We start from the raw sequence: 18136 nt of genomic DNA on the forward strand, positions 1-18136 counted from the left end.
CCTTATTTTATTTTATTGACATCATCTGTTCATAGTTAGCTGACAGCAAAGGTCTCTATTTAGACTCTTTACTGCTCTAATAATAATAAAATTCCCAGTAGTTACATGTACCACCTTCCCATATAAGAATGCAAACAGTTTAATCAAATCAAGTCTCTTGCGATTTCTCTTTCATGTCTACTTTTTTATGTTTCTCTTGACTCTTTATTTGTCTATTGAATTTTTAATTCAGTTTTTGTCTTCTTGTCAGGAGTGCTTGAAATTCTTCTATTTAATTATCTGTTTTTTCCACTGAAATATTACACTCAGTTTTGCTGAGTAGGTTATTATTGATTGTAATCTCATGTACTTTGCCTTCTGGTATATCATATTTTTAGCTGCCAGACTCTTTAATGTAGAAGCTGCTAAATCCTATATTATGCTGATTGTGGCTCCATAATATTGAAAGTGTTTCTTTCTCTTTTCAGTATTTTCTCCTTGAATTAGGAGCTCTGTACTTTGGTTATAATATTCTTGGGAGTTTTCATTTTAGCATCTCTTGCAGAAGGTGATTGGTGTATTGTCAATTTCTGTTTCACCCTCTAGTTCTAGGATATTTGGGTAATTTTCCTTGATAATTTCTTGAGATAAGGTATTTAGTCTATTTTTTTCTTTTTAAAATATTTATTCATTTATTTTTAGTTTTCAACATTCAGTTCCAGAAGTTTTAGAGTTACAAATTTTCTCCTGCTCCCTCTTATTCTTCTTGCTCTCCTCCCCAGGAAGGCATGCAATCTGATATAGTCACTCTCTCTCTCTCTCTCTCTCTCTCTCTCTCTCTCTCTCTTTCTCTCTCCATATATATATATATATATATATATATATATATATATATATATATATATATATATATATATGCATACATTCATATTAAACATATTTTCATATTAGTCATGTTGCAAAAAAGAACTTGAAAAATGGAATGGATTATAAGAAAGAAGAAGCCAAACAAAAAAAAAGGAAAGAAAACAAATAGTATGCTTCAGTCAGAACTCAGACTCTGTAATTCTTTATTTTGATGTGGATAGCATTTTCCATCATAAGTCTTTTGGAGTTGTCTTAGAACCTTTCATTGCTGAGAAGAGCCATGTCTGTCAAAGTCAGCCATTCCATAATGTGGCTGTAACTGTGTACAATGTTCTCCTGGTTCTACTCCCCTCACTCGGCAGCATTTCATATAAGTCTTTCCAGGTTTTCCTGAAGTCCACCTGCTCATCAATTCTTATAGCACAATAGCATTCTATTACATTAATATACCACAGCTTGTTACCATTCCCCAATTGATGGGCATCCCCTCAATTTCCAATTCTTTGCTTCCACAAAAAGAGCTGCTATAAAATAGTTTTTATATATGGGGGCTTTTCCAATTTCTGTGATTTCTTTGGGATGCAACCCTAGAAATTGCATTGGTGGGTCAAAGATGCATAGTTCTAAATTGCTCTACCAAATGTTTGGAGAAGTTCACAATTCCACCAACAATGCATCAATGTTTCAATTTTCTCACATATTCTCTAGAACTTATAATTTTCCTGTTCAGCCAGTTTAACTAATATGACAAGTATGATGTGGTATCTAAGAGTTGTTTTTGTTTGCATTTCTCTAACCAACAGTGATTTAGAGCATTTTATCATATTGATCATTGATATCTTTAATTTTTTCCCCTGAAACTACCTGTTTATATCCTTTGACCATGTATCAATTGTATTCTTTCAAATTTGACTCCATTTTCTGCATATTTCAGAAATGAGTCCTTTATCAGACACATTGTTTGTACAAATTCTTTCCCAGTTTTCTGCTTTCCTCCTAATCTTGGTTGCATTGCCTTTGTTCATATAAAACCTTTTCAATTTAATGTAATCAAAATTATCCATTTTGCATTTCATAATGGTCTCTGTCTCTTGTTTGGTCATAAATTCTTCCATTCTCTGTAAATATGCTAGGTGAATATTTCTTGCTCTCATAGATTGCTTATAGTATCAGTCTTTATATTTAAATCATGAACCCATTTTGACTTTATTTTGGTATACATCATAAGATATTGTTCTCTGCCCAGTTTCTGCTATACTATTTTCCAGTTTTACTAGCAGTTTTTGTCAGATAGAGACTTCTTATCCCACAAGCCAGAGTCCTTGATTTTATCACACAGTAGACTGATTACTGTGTTTTGTGTACCTAACCTATTTCATTGATCCACCACTACATTTCTTAACCAGCACCAAGTAGTTTTGAAGATTGCTATTTATAATACAATTTCAGATCTGGTATAGCTAGGCCACCTTCCTTAATATTACTTTTAATTAATTCCCTTGATATTCTGGACATTTTGTTGCTCCAGATGAATTTTATTATTATTTTTTCTAGCTTTATAAAATAATTTTTGGTAGTTTGATAAACAAATAAATCAATTTAGTTAAATTTGTCATTTTTATTATATTAGGCCTGCCTACCTATGAGCAACTAATGTTTATCCAATTATTTAGATCTTACTTTTATTTTTGTGCTTTGTAATTGTGTTCATATCATTTTTGGGTTTCTTTTGGCAGCTAGAGTTTCAAATATTTTATAATGTCTACAGTAACTTTAAATGGAGTTTCTCTTTCTGTCTCTTGCTGTTAGGCTTTGTTAGTAATATATAAGAATGTCAACGATTTATGTTGATTTATTTTGAATCCTGCAAATTTGTTAAAGTTTTTTATTACTTCAGTTACTTTTTTACTTGATTCTGTAGGATTCTTTAAATATACCATCACATTATCTGCAAAGGGTGACAGCTTTGTTTCTTCTTTCCTATTGTAACTATTTCAATTTCTTTTTCTTCTCTTATTGCTAAAGCTAACATTTCCAATACCACATTGAATAATAGGGTTGATAATAGAAATCCTTATTTCATCACTATTCTTAATGAAAATGTTTGTAGCTTATCTCCATTACATATGGAGACATATTTAGGACATTTTAGGAATCCACCATTTATTCCTATGCTTTCTAATGTGTTTAATGGGAATCGGTGTTGTGTTTTATCAATAGTTTTTTCTGCATCTATTGAGATAATCACATTTTTCTTTCTGCTAGTTTTGTTGTTGATGTGCTCAATTAGACTGGTAGTTTTGCTAATATTGAATGAGCCTTGCAATTCTGGAATAAATCTTGCCTAGTCATAGTGTATTGTTCTTATAATAAGTTGCTATAATCTTTTTGTTGATATTTTATTCAAACTTTTGTATCTATATTCATTAGGGAAATTGGCATATATTTTTCTTTCTTTTTAAAATTAATTTATTTAGCTTTTAAACATTCATTTCTACAAAATTTTGGGTTCCAAATTTTCTCTCCATTTCTCCCCTTCCCCCACCCCCAAATGCTGAACATTCTAATTACCCCTATCACCAATCTGCCCTCTCTTCTAACATCCCTCCCTTCCCTTGTCCCCATCTTCTTTTTTGTCCTGTAGGGCAAGATAACTTTCTATACCCCATTACCTGTATTTCTTATTTCCTAGTTGCAAGAACAATACTCAACAGTTGTTCCTAAAACTTTGAGTTCCAACTTCTCCCCATCTCTCCCTCACCACCCATTCCCTTTGGGAAGGGAAGCAATTCAATATAGGCCATATCTGTGTAGTTTTACAAATGACTTCCATAGTAGTTGTGTTGTGTAAGACTATATTCCCCTCAATCCTATCCTGCCCCCCCCCATTGCTTCTATTCTCACTTTTGATCCTGTCCCTCCCCAAGAGTGTAGACTTCAAATTGCTCCCTCCTCCCCCTGCCCTCCCTTCCATCATCCCCCCACCCTGCTTATCCCCTTCTCCCCCACTTTCTTGTATTGTAAGATAGGTTTTCATACCAAAGTGAGTGTGCATTTTATTCCTTCCTTTAGTCGAATGTGATGAGAGTAAGCTTCATGTTATTTTTTCTCACCTCCCCTCTTTTTCCCTCCACTGAAAAGTTTTTTACTTGCCTCTTTTATGAGAGATAATTTGCCCCATTCCATTTCTCCCTTTCTCCTCACAATTTTCTCTCTCACCGCTGCATTTCATTTTTTTAAGATATGATCCCATCCTATTCAATTCAATCTGTGCTCTCTGTCTCTGTCTCTCTCTCTCTGTGTATGTGTGTAATCCCACCAACTACCCAGATACTGAAAAGTTTCAAAAGTTACAAATATTGTCTTTCCATGTAGGAATGTAATCAGTTCAACTTTAGTAAGTTCCTTATGACTTCTCCTTGCTGTTTACCTTTTCATGCTTCTCTTGATTCTTGTGTTTGAAAGTCAAATTTTCTTTTCAGCTCTGGTCTTTTCATCAAGAATGCTTGAAAGTCCTCTATTTCATTGAAAGACCATTTTTTCCCCTGAAGTATTTTACTCAGTTTTGCTGGGTAGGCTGGGCAGGCATCCAGAGCTTGGGGGCTGAGATTCAAATGCTTCTTCCCAGCCTCAGGGCTTTCGGTGGGGGCGGGGCTGCTACTCAGTGTGAGATTAAGTTCAGGTGCTCAGGTCGGGGCAGGGCTGCCTCATGGGGCTCAGTTCCCTCAGGGGGTTTATGTGGAGACCTTCAACAATGGATCCGAGCTCCTGCCTGCTTTGGGAGCTCTTGTCTGCTGCTGTCTCTGCTGCTGCCTCCCAAGGGGGCCTGAGTTATGGGGACACCCCGCTCCCCTCTTGGCCAGCCAAAAAGACTCTCACTGACTTTTAGCACCTGAGGGTGGAGGGACCTGCGTGGCTGCTGGAGATTCTGTCGCTGAAGCCTACTCGGATCTACTCCTCTAGGTGCTGCACGGACAAGGCAGGGTTGGGCTAGGCTCTGGGTCCTGGGCATGATGGATCTTTTGCATCATGTTTTCAGGTCTCTCTGGAACAGAAATCTCCTCCACTCCATTGTTCTGTGGCTTCTGCTGCTCCATAATTTGTTGGGAGTTCTTCTTTTCAAGTATTTTATGGGCTGTGGGTTAGGAGCTAGCATATGTGTATCTTTCTACTCCACCATCTTGGTTTCTCTCCCTCTATCATCATTCTTAAAATAAGAGAAATTCAGTAGATACGCTTTAAGATTCTTTCTGTTTCTAAATCTATGGTCATATAATTAAGCCTGAGGTTGTATTAGTAAATATGTAATGTTCAGAATCAAGTGAGAATCCCACTTACCACTCTCCTGTTTAATCCATGTCTCAAGTGTTACAGCTGTTTTGGAGGTATCATATTTTAGAAAAGACATTTAGAAGCTAGAGCCCATTCAAAAGGATAGTGATCAAGGTGTACATAATGGAAAAAAATATGATGGGTCGTCACAAGGAAGGGGGATAATGATTCTGTTGTTTGTCCTCTGAAGGAAGAACTAGATGTGAGTTTCAAAGAGGTAGATTTAGAGTCAATGTCAAGAAAAACCTTCTCAAATTCAACACATCCAAAAGTAAAACATGCTTTCTCTGGAAGCACTGAGTACCCCACCACTAGTGTGATTTTCTAGGAGAGGCAAAAAAGTAAATTCATCAGCATGTTGTAAACTGTTTCCTCTATGAACATACATTGAACTGGATGCTTTCTAAGAATTCTTTACAATTTTAGTCTAGAATTCTGTGAAAAGATAACTGATATATTCCCATTGGAGTGCTAGCATAGTGGGTAAGGCAACAGAGACCCATGTTCCTTGAATATCAATTGAGAAAGTGATGACATTTATCTTGAAAGGAGAAAGAGACCAAGGAAATAATCATTGATTTCAAATATCACCAGTATATTAATAAAGAAAGTTGATTAGACCTGCTTTGTTTGGAACCAAGAAAGTTGAACTACCACAGTTGAAAAAAAATCTGAGGGGGAAGATTTTGCATCACATTTGCCTTTAAGTTAAGGAAAGGAAACAAGAAATCTTCTTAACAATCAAATTCATCAGGAGGCCAGAACTTCTTCTCCACCTCAGTGAAGGGAGTCAACCAATGGACTCTGAATGAGTTTCTCTTAGGAAGTTCTATTATAGAGGTGAGGTTTAAATTTGCTGTTCCTAGGATCCCTTTCATCTCTGAGATGCACAGAGTATATGACAGGCAGGGACTTATATGAGAGAACATAGTAGTAAGTTGGCTGAAACATTGTGATCTAGGGATGTTGGAGGAAATGATTCTCTTTTTCTTGCAAATGAATAACCTGTTGATAAGATGTGTTCATGGGAGGCAAAAGTAGGTTCTTTTATGGGCAGACCTGCTGCCATTCTGTGTAAAGAGAATCTTGGGGATATCTTTCTTAGGCTCCAAGGATATACTACTGTTAGAAAGACAATAACTTTTATCGTTAAGTGGAACAAGTAGATACCAAAGATAGAAAGAAGCTCTGAAAAGTGCTCAGCAGCCTTCCCACCAAAGGTACAGTATGCCAAGTGAAAAAAAAAACACGCGAATTCCACAGGATTTACCAGCAGGATAGTTCATCCATCTCTGAGAAGGCAGCATTTAATTCCATTTAAGTAAAGTATAAGTAAAGCTTAAAGAGATGCAGGATTTTTGCTTCACTAACAAGGTAGATGAAATTCAGTTTTATGCTCATAGTAATAATCCAAAGCACTTTTATGGCTCCTTGAACACTATTTATTGGCCAAAGACTTATGGTGCATCTCAGCTACTCAGTGTGGATGGAGCAATATTGATTAAGGATAAGGACATGATCATAGAGAGATGGACTGAACACTTCCATATTGTTCTCAGCAGAACATCATCAATCAATGTTGAATCCATTGGATATTTACCTCAGGTTGAACTTAATCTATCCCTAGCTGAGGTTCCAACTAAAGAAGAGGTTTTAAATGCCATTAGGCTCTTTTAATGTGCTTATTTTATTCCAACTGTGTTTTACAAGGTAGGATGACCATCACTCATAGAAAAGTGGTCTAAAGTTTCCCATGTTATATGGCAAGAGGACGTTATACACCGGTGGTTCAATGATGCCTCCATTTTCCATCTCCATGAAAGTATAGGAAATAGATTGTCCTGTGACAATCAATAGAGGTCTCTCTCTGTCATTGCTGGCAAAATTCTTGCCAGTATCCTGAGGCTGATCCTTCACCTAGAAGATGGTTAGCTGCCTGAGAACCAGTGTGGCTTCAGAAAGGGCCGAGTAATAATTGATATGGTGTTTGCTGCTCAGCAACTCCAGGAGAAATGCCAGCAGAAGAACTAAGGTCTACGCACAACGTTTACAGACCTGACCTAGGCGTTTGATACTGTCAGTCATCAGGGCTTATGGAAAATTATGTCAAAATTTAGTTGCCCGGAGAAGTTCATCAACATTGTACATCACTTTCATAATGGCATGCTTACCTGGGTTCTCAATAATAGACAATGCTTTTGTGCTTTCCCAGTCACAAATGGAGTGAAACAATACCATACACTTTTTCGCATCCTTTTTATCATGATGTTTTCAGCAATATTGTCAAATGCCTTCAATGAAGACAAGCACAGCACAGCATCAGTTCAGCTAATTCCTCAACTCAAAAAAGGTTACAAGACAAGACGAAAGTGGAGGGAGTGTTGGTGCTTGATTTTGTCTGCAGATGATTGTGCACTTAATGCAGCATTTGAAGCTGAGATACAATACAGCATGGATCTATTCTCTGCTGCTTGTGCTCACTTTGGCTTAGCAATTAAGACCAAGAAAACACAGGTGTTCGTTCTATCAGCCACCACAAAACCATCCTTACATGGAATCATTGGTTACAGAAAATGGGGAAGTTTTGAATCCTGCGGATAAGTTCACTTACTTTTGTAGTGTACTTTCCAGGAATGTACACATTGATAATGCAGTTGATGCATGCATTGTCAGAGATAGCTTAGTATTTGTGAGGTTCTGAAGGAAAGTTTGGGAAAGAAGATGTATTACACTGACTACCAAACTGAAGGTCTACAGAACAAATTTGCTGGCCTCATTATTGTATGCCTGTGAAATCTGGAGTGTATAGTAGTTTCATGCTAGGAAACTGAATTGCTTCCATTTGAATTGTTTTAAGAAGATTCTGAAGATCACCTAGCAGGATAACATACCAGACACTGATGTCTTTTCTTTTTAACTAAACTGCCAAGCATTCAAACTCTACTTCAGAGAGTACAACTCTGATGGGCTGGCCACATGGTTTGAACGCAAAATTCATACTTGCTAAAAAGACTATTTTATCATGAATTCACACAAGGCAAGCATTCACATGGTGGTCAGAAGAAGCAATACAAGGACACTCTCTAGATCTCTTTTAAGTGCTTTAGAATTGATTGTGTGAAATGGGAGACACTGGCACAGGATTACTCAGAATGGTGTGCTCACATCAGAGAAGGTGCTGTGCTCTATGAGCAAAGCCAAATTGAAGTACCTCAAAAGAAATGTAAGATGATCAAATTAAGAAAATCCGCTCAAAATGTTCAGATGCATTATTTGTGCCCAACCTGTGTTAAAATGATCCAAGGTTATATTTTGGTCTGATTAACCACAGTCAGGCACATTGTAACTTGACTGTAGCATAGTGATGTCATTTTGGTCCTTTTGGAGAATGAAGAACAATCTCCAAAGACCAGCTTTTATTGTGGTCACCAGGATGCTTCCTGGGAGGGTTACAAATGTGGCTATCAGAACGTAATGAGCATCTCACATGGACCATTAAAAAGGGGCCAAGGTAGGGGCAAACTTTTAGGACCATCATTCCTCAATATTTTTATCTTGAAGTTAATATCTTATTTTCTAAATTACATGGAAATTTAAAAAATATACCTTATTCAAATTATGAGGTCCATACTAATGCTTTGTTGGTGGAGTTGTGAACTGATCCAACCATTCTGGAGACCAATTTGGAACTGCATCTCGTGAGCAATCAAACTGAGCATATACTTCGACCTAGAAATACTACTTCTAGGGCTGATCCCAAAGAGATCATGAAAATGGAAAAAAAAAAAAGCAAAACACATGTACAGGAATATTTATAGCTGCTCTCTTTTGTGTTCATCAACAGCTGGGAATTGAGGGGATTCAAATCAATTGGGGAATGGCTGAACAAACTGTGGTGTATGAATGTAATGGAATACTATTGTTCCATAAGAAATGATAAGCAGGAAGATTTCAGAAAAAAATTTTGCAGACTTAAATGAACTGAGAAGAACTAGGAGAACATTGTACACAGTAACAGAAATATTGTGGATTGACTGACTTTGATAGACTTATCTCTTCTCAACAATGCAAGGATCTAAGACAACTCCAAAAGATTCTTGATGGAAAATGCTATGTACATCCAAAAAAAAAATTATGGAGTCTGAATGCAGATCAAAGAATACTATTTGCTCTCTTTTTTGTTTGTTTCTTCTTTCTTGTGGTTAATTCCACTGGTTATCATTCTTCTTTATAACATCAGTAGTGTCTATATAGGGTTAATATGAATGTATACATCTCACCTGTATCAGATTACGTACTATCTTGGGGAGGGGAGGGAGAAAAGAGGGGGAGAAAATTTAGAACTCAAAACCTTATGGGATGAGTGTTGAAAACTAAAAATAAATAAATTAAAAGCAAATTATGAGTTCCAAATTTTCTCACTTACTCTTCTCCTCGTACGTTGAGAGGGTAAACTTAACCATACATTACACAGGTGTAGTTATGCAAAACACATTTCCATGTAAGTCATTCTGTCAAAGAAAACAGACAAAAATAAAAACCAAATAAAGTAAAGAAAAAATATCTTCAATCTGCATTGAGACTCCATCATTTCTTTCTCTTGAGATGGATTACACCTTTCATTGTACATAATTCAGAATTGTTTAGGATCATGTATTGTTGAGAATAGCTAAGTTATTCACAGGAGATTATTATGCAATATTACTGCCACTATATGTAATTTTTTTCTTTCTCTACTCATTTCGCTTCTCAGTGTTTCATGTAAGATATTCCAGTTATTTCAGAGAGCACCCTGCTTGCCATTTTTATAGCACAATAGTGTTCCATAATAATCATATACAATAACTTGTTAAGCCATTCACCAACTGACAGACGTCCCTACAACTTCCAATTATTTGCTACAACCAAAGGTGATGATATAATTTTTTTCTATATACAGTTTCTTTTCCTTTTAAAAAAATCTCCTTGAGATACAGACCTAGTAATGATATCTCCTAGTCTAAGCATATGCATGCTTTTATAGCCCTTTGGGGAGAATTCTAAATTGCTCTGCAGAATGTCTGAATCAGTATACAACTTCAGCAACAGTGAATTAGTATTTTCATTTTCCCACATCCCCTCCAACACCTGTAATTTTCCTTTTCTGTCATATTAAACAATCTGATAGACATGTTATGGTACCTCAGAGTTGTTTTAATTAGCCTTTAGCTAATCAATAGTTATTTAGTCATTATTTTATGTGGCTATAGATAGCTTTGATTACTTTGTTTGAAAAGTCTGATCATATCCTTTGACCATTTATCAATTGAGGAATGGTTCTTATTTCTGTAAATTTTACTCTGTTTTATATATATTTGAGAAATGAGTTCTTTATCAGACTTGTAAATATTTTTTTCATAGTAATGATTGCCAATTATGTATTTCTCCATTTATACTTTTCCCATTTATTCTACTCTCTACTTTCACCTCGTACCTTTGCAAAAATGTCTCATTTTACCTCATCAATCTGCTTGCCATTCAATCAATTCCCTCTTCTTCTCATATTCCCTTCCCCTCCTACTTTCCTATATAGTAATATAGATTACTATACTCAACTGAGTGTGTATGTGTGTTATTTAATCTTTAAATGAATTTTTTATTTAATTAATTTGTTTAACTTTTAACATTCATTTTCACAAAATTTTGGGTTCCAAATTTTCTCCCCATTTGTCCCCTCCCCCACGCCAAAACACCGAGCATTCTAATTGCCCCTATCACCAATCTGCCCTCTCTTCTATCATTCCTCCCTTCCCTTGTCCCCATCTTCTCTTTTGTCCTGTAGGGACAAATAACTTTCTATTCCTCTTTACCTGTATTTCTTATTTCCTAGTAGCAAGAACAGTACTTGACAGTTGTTCCTAAAACTTTGAGTTCCAACTTCTCTTCATCCCTCCCTCCCCACCCATTCCCTTTGGAAGGCAAGCAATTCAATATAGGCCATATCTGTGTAGTTTTGCAAATGACTTCCATAGTAGTCGTGTTGTGTAAGACTAACTATATTTCCCTCCATCCTATCCTGCCCCCCCATTGCTTCTATTCTCACTTTTGATCCTGTCCCTCCCCAAGAGTGTAGACTTCAAATTGCTCCCTCCTCTCATTGCCCTCCCTTCCATCCTCCCCCCCACCCTGCTTATCCCCTTCTCCCCCACTTTCCTGTATTGTAAGATAGGTTTTCATACCAAAATGAGTGTGCATTTTATTCCTTCCTTTAGTGGAATGTGATGAGAGTAAACGTCATGTTTTTCTCTCACCTCTCTTCTTTTTCCCTCCACTAAAAAGTCTTTTGCTTGCCGCTTTTATGAGAGATAATTTGCCCCATTCCATTTCTCCCTTTCTCCTCCCAGTATATTTCTCTCTCACCACTTAATTTCATGCTTTTAAGATATGATCCCATCCTATTCAATTCACTCTGTGCTCTCTGTCTCTCTCTCTCTGTCTCTGTCTCTGTCTCTCTCTCTCTCTCTCTGTGTGTGTGTGTGTGTGTGTGTGTGTGTGTGTGTGTGTAATCCCACCCGCTACCCAGATACTGAAAAGTTTCAAAAGTTACAAATATTGTCTTTCCATGTAGGAATGTAAACAGTTCAACTTTAGTAAGTCCCTTATGACTTCTCTTTGCTCTTTACCTTTTTATGCTTCTCTTGATTCTTGTGTTTGAAAGTCAAATTTTCTTTTCAGCTCTGGTCTTTTCATCAAGAATGCTTGAAAGCCCTCGATTTCATTGAAAGACCATTTTTTCCCCTGAAGTATTATACTCAGTTTTGCTGGGTAGGTGATTCTTGGTTTTAGTCCTAGTTCCTTTGACTTCTGGAATATCCTATTCCATGCCCTTCGATCCCTTAATGTAGAAGCTGCTAGATCTTGTGTTATCCTGATTGTATTTCCACAATACTTGAACTGTTTCTTTCTAGCTGCTTGGAATATTTTCTCCTTGACCAGAGAACTCTGGAATTTGGCCACAATGTTCCTAGGAGTTTCTCTTTTTGGATCTCTTTCAGGAGGTGATTGGTGGATTCTTTCAATATTTATTTTGCTCCCTGGCTCTAGAATCTCAGGGCAGTTTTCCTTGATAATTTCATGAAAGATGATGTCTAGGCTCTTTTTTTGGTCATGGCTTTCAGGTAGTCCCATGATTTTTAAATTGTCTCTCCTGGATCTATTCTCCAGGTCAGTTGTTTTTCCAATGAGATATTTCACATTATCTTCCATTTTTTTCATTCTTTTGATTTTGTTTTGTGATTTCTTGGTTTCTCATAAAGTCATTAGCCTCCATCTGTTTCATTCTAATTTTGAAAGAACTATTTTCTTCAGTGAGCTTTTGAACCTCCTTTTCCATTTGGTTAATTCTGATTTTTAAAGCATTATTCTCATCACTGGCTTTTTGAACCTCTTTTGTCAATTGAGTTAGCCTATTTTTCCAGGTGTTATTTTCTTCAGCTTTTTTGGGGGTCTCCTTTAGCAAGGTGTTGACCTGCTTTTCATGCTTTTCTTGCATCACTTTCATTTCTCTTCCCAGTTTTTCCTCCACCTCTCTTACTTGATTTTCAAAATCCTTTTTGAGATTTTCCATGGCCTGAGCCCATGGCATATTTATTTTGAATGTGTGGGATACAGAAACCTTGACTTCTGTGTCTTTCCCTGATGGTATGCCTTGTTCTTCCTCATCAGAAAGGAAGGGAGGAATTATCTGTTCACCAAGAAAGTAACCTTCTATAGTCTTATTTTTTTCCCCTTTTCTGGGCATTTTCCCAGCCAGTGACGACTTCTGAGTTTTCTTTCCACACCCACCATGCCTCCAGAGCTGCCCAGCCAGGGCTTGCTGTCTGAGATTCAAATGCTGCTTCCCAGCCTCAGGGCTTTGGGTGGGGGCAGGGCTGCTATTCAGTGTGAGATTAAGTTCAGGTGCTTGGGTGGATACAGGGGCACCTCTCTGGGGCTCAGTTCCCTCAGGGGGTTTATGAAAAGACCTTCAACAATGGATCCGAGCTCCTGCCTGCTTAGGGAGCCCCTATCTGCTGCTGTCCCCACCGCTGCCTCTGGAGGGGGCCTGAATTATGGGGACACCTCACTCCCCTCTCGACCAGCCAAAGAGACCCTCTCACCCACCCTTGTCACCTGTGGGTGGAGGGACCTGCCTGGCCACTGGAGATTCTGTCCCTGAAGGCCACTGGGATCTGCTCCTCTCGTTGCCACTCGGCCAAGGCAGGGCTGGGCTCTGCTCAGGTCCAGGGTGCAGTGGACCTTTTGGGTCAGGTTTTCAGTGCCCTCTGAAACAGAAATCTCGTCTGCTCTGTTGTTCTGTGTCTTCTGCTGCTCCAGAATTTGTTGGGAGTTCTTCTTTACAGATATTTTATGGGCTGTGGGTTCAGAACTAGCACATGTGTGTCTTTCTACTCCGCCATCTTGGCTCTTCCCACCTAAATGAATTTTTATGAGAGTAAATTTCATGTGCTCCCTTCCTACCTCCTGCCTCCTCGATCTTTGCCTCCACTCTAAAATCTCTTTCAGGCCGCTTTTATGTCAGATAAGTTACCACATTCTGCTTCTCTCTTTTACCTTCTCCCAGTGTATTCTTCTTTCTCACCTCTCAGTTTTATTTTATTTTTTAGATAATCACCCCATCATATTCAACTCACATATGTGCTTTCTATGCATACCATTCTAACTGCCCTAATAGTGAGAAAAATTTTTTGGAGTTACAAATATTTTTTTTCCCATGTATGAATGCGAACAGCTTAACTTTATTGAATCCTTTGTTTCTTCTTCCTGCTTAACTTTATATGTTTCTTTCTAGTCTTGTATTTGAAAAGTCACATTTTCTATTCAGCTCTAGTCTTTTCATCAAGCATTCTTGCAAGTTCTCTATTTCGTTGAATATCCATTTTCTCCTGAAAGATTATGCTCAATTTTGAAGGACATGTGTTTCTTAGTTATAATCCTAGCTCTTTTACCCAATTGAGTATTATGCTCCAAGACTTCTGATTCTGTAATGGGAAAACTCCTAAATCTTGTGTTACCTTGACTGTGGCTCAATGAAATTTGAATTCTTTTTTTATGGCTGCTTGCAATATTTTCTCCCAGACCTCAGAGGTCTGGAATCCAACTATACTGTTCCTGGGAGTTTTAATTTGGAATCTCTTTCGGGAAGTGATAGATGAATTCTTCCAATTTATCTTTTAACATCTGGTTCTAGAATATTGGTGCAAATTTTCTTGAAAATTACTTGGAAGGTGATGTCTAGGCTCTTGTTTTGATTATTGCTTTCTGTTAAACCAATAAGGATTAAATTAAATGTCTTGCATATATTATCCCAGTCAGTTGTTTTTCCAATGAAATATTTCACATTTTCTTCCCTTTTTTTGTTTTACAGATTTTGTGTAACTGATTTTTGGTGTCTCATTGAGTCATTAACTTCCGCTTGTCCAATTATAATTTTAAGGTTAATTTTCTTCATTGACTTTTTGCATCTCCTTTTCCAGTTGGTCAGGTCTATTTTTTAAGTAGTTTTTCTCTTCAGTGAATTTTTGTATCTCTTCTTCCATTTGACCAATTTTGATTTATAGGGACTTCTTCTCTGCAATGAAATTTTTGTGTATCTTTTTCCATTTGGCCAATTCTACTTTCCAGACATTTTTCTCTTCGTTGAATTTCTGTCCCTCATTTGTCTTATTTTGGTTTTTAAGGTGTTGTTCTTAAAGTATTTTTTCTGTGACTCCTTTACCAAGCTGTCGACTCTTCTTTTCATGATTCTCTTGCATCACTCTAATTTCTCTTGCCAATTTGTCCTCTACCTCTCTTCCTTGATTTTTAAAATGCTTTCTGAGCTCTTCCATAGCTTGAGGTCAATTCCTATTTTTCTTTGAGGCTTTGAATATAGGCGTTTTGATTTTGTCTTCTTCTGAATTTGGGCTTGATTTTCTCTGTCACCATGCCACAATAACTTCCTATAGTCAGAATATATATATATATATATATATATATATATATATATATATATATATATATATATATATATATATATATATATATTCTGTTTTCTCATTTTATAGACTATTTCTTGACTTTCAACTCTACCCTAAGGTTGGGCTCTCTTTCTAGAATGTAGGGTGTGCCATCTCAAGCTTTAAAGTTTTTTCAACAATTTTCAGAGGTAATTCTGGGACCTGTAAGTTTTGAGTCCTTCCAAATTGGTATGATCTTGGAAGAGGTATGTTTAATACTCTCCTGTGTTGTGCCCTGTCTGTGTGTAACTACAAGTACTCTTTTGTACCCTAGAACTATGACAAAGGTCCTGCTTCACTGCATCTACAAGTTCTCATATGCTAGTACCCCTTCTTGCACTAGGACTGAGACTCAGAACTGGGAATAGATCCAAGTATGGGCAATGAAAGTGATTCCTGCTCCTGCTGCCAACAAAGAGACACCTGTAATCACCTTCTGACCAACAAACTGAACTCCTTACTCTCTGTGAGCTGAGAGCTCCAGAAATTCACCACTGCTGCCATTGATTCAGGGGCATTCCCAATTCCTGCCTCTGATTTTCTGTGCTGGCAAGGCTTGTGCTGCACTCAGCTCCACTCTCACCCTGATGCAATAGACTTCTTCTTCCTACTTTGTAACTTGTATTGGGCTGGAAAATTGTTTCACCCATTCTTTTGTGGGTTCTGCCACTCCAGAATTTGTTCTGTGGCATTTTTAATGGTATTTGGAAGGGTGGCTTAAGTGACTCAGGTGGCTCAAGGGTGGCTCACGTGGCTCAAGCTTTTCTATTTCATCTTGGATCATCTCCTCTAATTGTTATACCATGTTTTGTTTTCCAATAGATACACAATCTACCAGTATACTCTTGAAATAGCAGGCCCAGATCTTGTTTACTCCCCCACTTCATCCCCCCTCAAAAAGGTTAAAAAGTCAAAATCCAGCTACTCACTGCCATTTTCTGTGATTTTTGCACAACAGGTTGCTACTGTCCAGTGTCATATGGCGTTTTCTATTTCTCTCTCTTCACCAGGAGCAGGATCTGACTTAGATAAGACTCCAAGTCAAATGTTTAGTGACCTTGTTCATTTTTGCAGTTGAAGAGTCTTCAATTATATCCCAGATTCAAGCAATTCATTTTTGATAGTACCAACAGACTCTGCACTCAGTTATTTGCTTCGCCAAACATGCATACAATGTTAATAGATTCTATTTTCCATCAGAGCTCCAGAAAGGGTCAAAATTGATGCATACAAGCATCCTGACAATGATAATGAAAGTCCTAATCCGTCCTTTTGTCTCATTATAGCTTGAATTCATCGTCTCTCTATCAGGAGGTGAGTAGCTTGTTTCATCTTCAATCTTTGGAATTTGTCATTTAATGCTTAATTAGCCAGAGTTTAAAAGTTTTTCAAAGCTGTATCCCCTTCTATGATGTGTTTTTCTTTAACTTAATTGTCCCAGTAATTCTCCTCATTTCTATCTGCATTAATTCATAGAAGCCTTTATAGTTTTCTCTGTAACTATCAATTTCACAGTTTCTTATGGTAAAATAAAATTTCGTTTTTAGACAACCTCTCAAGATAATACACTGAACATCAATTCTAATGAAAACACCTTGTAGGTTTCACTGCTCACAACCTCAGCATCACTTAATGATGTGCTGTTGAAAGATAATTTGTCTTAGGCTTCATTAATAGATTCAGCATATCCAGAGTAAAGGATGTAATTGTCTTGTTATTTACTATGCTAACCAGAGCATATTCTAAATATCATGTTCATTTCCAGATGTCTTTTATGAGGACCACATTAACAAGACCAAGTGACTCCATAGAAGAGTTACCAGGAAGAAGAGAAGATTGAGACTCAGGACATAAAATCACCAATTAAAAAAATCAGAATGAAGAACATAATGCTTTTTGGTACAAATTTATGATCCCATGAGCATGGTAACTATTTCAAAGAATCAAAGGACTATCTTATGTACAATCACAGATTTATTATTAGAAGGTATTAGAGGTAATCCAATTCAATTATATTTTGTATTAGAGGGAAATAAGAAGAGAAAGATTAAGTGACATTCTCATGTGCACATAACCAGAACTAAGACAGGATTTTGAATCTGATCCTCTGACTCTAAATTGACTGTTATTTGCACCCTAGTACCCTATGGAAGAAAGCTTTTCTAGGAATTCTATCACAGAGGATTGATAATCATTTTGTGGGTGTGATCATTCCAATCTTGGCTGACTTTTTCCCCTTTATTTTTCTCTCCCTTTTGTATCCTTTCTCCCTTTTCTTTGTGTCATTACCCCTGTCATTCTTCTCTCTTACTCTTCTTTCTCCTCATTCTTCTTCCCCTCTCTTCATTTCTTATTTTTCCCTTTCTGTCACTTTGTCTCTTGCTTTATATCTGCCTCACTTTTTTCTTGTGCTTATCAGCTTTCTATAAGGAGGTGAGCGGCTTGTTTCATTTTCATTCTTTTGGACTTGTCATTTATCACACAGTATAATACAATTTTAAAGTCTTTCAAAGCTATCTTTTCTCTGTGGTGTGGATTTCATTATCTGAATTATCATAGTTTTCTTACTTCCTCTGTAACTGTCCTCTTCATACCTTCTTATAATACAATACTATTTACTTTTGTTCCTGTTCTTCAATAGGACACCCCCTTAGTTTTCAGTGTTTGACTCCCTTGAAAAGAGTTGCAGTAAATGATTTTGTATCTAGAACTTTGTTTCCTCTTTATTTTATGATATAGGCTTAATAATTGTATAGATTAGTCAAAAGGCACGTAGAATTTAGTAACATTTTACAGTCAATTTAAGTTGCTTTCCACAGTGGCTGGACAAATTCAAGTTCCACCAATTCCAACAGAGTGATTTGAAGGTGGCTGCAACAACAGTAGTGGCAGCATATTCAAGAATTCTCAGCCCATGGATG

The 18136-nt window shown here is 37.0% G+C and overlaps 1 long non-coding RNA gene across 2 annotated transcripts in view; it reads left to right on the plus strand.

The window, feature by feature from the left end:
• LOC140518697 (uncharacterized) overlaps nt 1-17925 on the plus strand; it is a 31657-nt gene extending 13732 nt beyond the window's left edge. For both annotated transcript variants that reach the window (XR_011971992.1, XR_011971993.1), the window contains exons 4-5: nt 16502-16529; nt 16981-17925. This is a non-coding gene — a long non-coding RNA (uncharacterized lncRNA). The remainder of the gene's footprint in view (nt 1-16501; nt 16530-16980) is intronic.
• Nucleotides 17926-18136: the final 211 nt, after the last annotated feature.

This window comes from Notamacropus eugenii, chromosome 1, assembly GCF_028372415.1.
Source record: "Notamacropus eugenii isolate mMacEug1 chromosome 1, mMacEug1.pri_v2, whole genome shotgun sequence".
Taxonomy (NCBI): domain Eukaryota; kingdom Metazoa; phylum Chordata; class Mammalia; order Diprotodontia; family Macropodidae; genus Notamacropus; species Notamacropus eugenii.